Source organism: Humulus lupulus, chromosome 4 (genome assembly GCF_963169125.1).
Source record: "Humulus lupulus chromosome 4, drHumLupu1.1, whole genome shotgun sequence".
In the NCBI taxonomy this organism is placed as follows: domain Eukaryota; kingdom Viridiplantae; phylum Streptophyta; class Magnoliopsida; order Rosales; family Cannabaceae; genus Humulus; species Humulus lupulus.
Genome location: NC_084796.1, coordinates 228405436 through 228408532, shown reverse-complemented (window position 1 = coordinate 228408532; position 3097 = coordinate 228405436). Strand labels below are relative to the sequence as shown.

The window sequence follows — 3097 nt, the reverse complement described above, 5'->3', positions numbered from 1 at the left end:
CTAACTATGATCACCAAAAACTCAGAGATTAGCAAATCAAGATCTTACCTCAAATGTGTAGAACGACCTCTAGCTCCCTTGGCTTGATTTCCTACTTTGATCCTTCAAGTTCAGCTAACCTTCTTTTGGTTTCTAGTTTCCTCTAGAACTTCCAAGAGTCCTAAGTGTAATGTTAAAGAGAGAGAAATGTGTGAGACTTTCTCTCAGCCAAAGTCTATTTATTATTACAGCCAAATGACACATTTGCCATCCCCTCTAACTTAGACTCTAACTAACCTCAAGGGCAGCTGATAAACGAGTTTTAGGCCCGTTTAGGATCTAGTTTTTAGGTAGGTTTTCATCAGTTTAGGGCTATTTTATTGCGTAATTATGCTCGTTTGTTCATGTTTCAGGTTTTCCATGCTAAGTTGGTGAAAAGAGTGGAATGAAGTGAAAGTGGAAGAAAATGGAGTTAATTTGAAGAAAATCATGTTTTTCGGGAGCAATATGTCAAAGGATTGAATCTGTCAATAGCACTACAACGCTAGCAAAGAGGCGCTACAACGCTAGGAAGGATGTGTTAAACTCTGATTGAATCTGTCAATAGCTCCCTAGTGCTACAACACTATCAAGACTAGAAGATCAGCGCTACAACGCTACATCAAGGGCGCTACAGCGCTAGTGAAACAATTTTTAGGGTATTTTGGCTCTGATTACAGTGCTATCACTGCGTTTTTCAAATTTTTAGCCACTTTTTGAAGGGCGAAACGGTCTTTTCACTTGTGAACCTTGGAAAACTATTTAAGGAACATTATTCTGTGATTTTTTATAAGCACTTTTAGTTTGAAAAACCCTAGATTTAGAAAAGGCTGCTGTAATTAGATTTATTTTTCATCTGAATTCTTTAGGTTATTTTCTATGAATAACTATTTGAAGTTTATTTTCATCATGTTGTTTATCCAGGGATTAATGTAGTCACTGGGATTTCTATTTAATTTTATTATGATATTCTATTGATACTTATTTTCTATTCTAATCTATATGATGTTTGTTTAATGCTGGTAAATACTTGATCACTATTTACTTGATTTAATGGTTTTGATTCAAAAGATGAGAATTGAATATGATATCATTATATAGACATAGGTTGCATATTGGACGAAAGTACCTGTATGACTTATGTAGTAATTAGGTTTCTTTTCTTAATGCCTTCTATATGTTCAAGTTTATCACAGAAATGTAGAAAACCTGATATAGACTGAGATCTTATATCTTGAAAAAGAATAGGAATCGATTATATTAACTTGCAATTAGAATAGGAAGAAGAAATTTAGAATTGATTAGTAAAATTAATAGAATGAAAAGTTGATGAAATTAATTCCTAGGCTTTTTAGTATTGATTTTTAATTAGTTGATTCATTGCTTTGCTTATAATTATTTAAATTCTTTTCATAATTTAGAGTATTCATTTAAGTTTAAATTTACCAAATAGAAAGTTAAAGAACAATTAGTGGTATTTGGAAAATAGTCTTCGTGGGATCGATACTCTACTTATCATATATTACTTGAATTAACCATGTATACTCGCGTGCTAATTTTCACATATCAAGTTTTTGGCGCCGTTGCCGGGGACTTAATTTCCAATATCACAGTTAATTGTTGTTTGTTCTAATTTGGTTGTTTTATTTTATTTTATTTCTGTTTAACATTTATTTGGATCAAGGTTCTATTTTGTTTCAGAAATTGTTGGTATATGCGAAGAAATAGACAAAAGGAGCTTATACCAATAGATCTGGAAATTGAAAATACGTGCAGACAGAAGCGAAAGGTGAAGAAAAGATTGGAGTTTACCATGGCTGACAATTTGGGAAACGATGCTAATAATGTTGTAGAGGTTCCGAGGTGCATTCATGCATTAGACCTCCAACCATCGCTGCAAATAATTTTGAGATTAAACCAGCAATTCGTCAAATTGTCCAATCAACTGTTCAATTTGGAGGTATGCCAATGGAGGACCCCAATTTACACATAGCTAATTTTCTGGAGTTATGTGCTACGTTCAAGATGAATGGGGTGAGCGATGATGCTATAAGATTGAGGCTATTCCCATTTTCACTAAGGGATACGGCGAAGAGTTGGTTGATATCCTTGCAGGCGAATTCTATCACTACATGGGAGGAGTTAGCTTAGAAGTTCCTTGCCAAGTTCTTTCCTCCAGCGAAAGCTGCAAAACTAAGGGGAGAGATCAATAATTTTTATCAAATGGAAGGGGAGTCACTATATGACTCTTGGGAGTGATTTAAGGAGTTGTTAAGGAAGTGTCCATACCATGGTATAGAAAAGTGGATGTTGGTGCATAATTTTTATGATGGGTTGAATGGAACAACTAGAACAATTATAGATGCTGTGGCAGGAGGTGCTTTTATGAGTAAGAGTGCTAATGAGGCGTATGAGCTATTAGAAGAGATGGGGATGAATAATTATCAGTGGCCAACTGAAAGGGGACAACCAAAGAAGGTTGCTGGAATGATGGAATTGGATGTTATATCCATGCTTACAGCTCAAGTAGCAGCATTGACAAAGCAACTACAAAAGACTACACTCCCATCTCAAGCTATGCAAGTTCAAAACCTATGTGAATTGTGTGGTACAACCCATCCACCCAACCAATGTCCTGCTCTAGATATGAATAACATGCCTATGGAAGAAGTTCAAGCTATAGGGAATTACCTGAGACAACCCAATAATCCCAATTCTATGACCTACAATCCAGGTTGGAAGAACCATCCTAATTTTTCATGGTCCAATACTCAAAACACTCAACAACCTCCCCCTCCCCCTCAGCTACAATATCAACCTTCCCAAAATAAACCACCATATCAACAACAACATTCATACCAACAACCTCCACCTGGATATTATCAACCACAAAATAGACCACCACACCAAATGCCAATGAAACCAGCTAAGCCCCAACTTGATGCACTTAACCAATTTATGACTGAAACCAGGGCTTCCATAAGGATTTTGGAGACTCAAATAGGGCATTTGGCTACTTTAATGTCTAATAGAGCTCAAGGAAATTTGCCTAGCACTACAGAAGTTGTAACACCCCAAG

General features: G+C 35.8%; 1 non-coding gene across 1 annotated transcript; it reads right to left on the bottom strand.

The window, feature by feature from the left end:
• Positions 1-2208: 2208 nt before the first annotated feature.
• Positions 2209-2315, bottom strand: LOC133833766 (small nucleolar RNA R71). Its single transcript, XR_009893128.1, has one exon. It is a non-coding gene; the product is annotated as a small nucleolar RNA R71 (small nucleolar RNA).
• Positions 2316-3097: the final 782 nt, after the last annotated feature.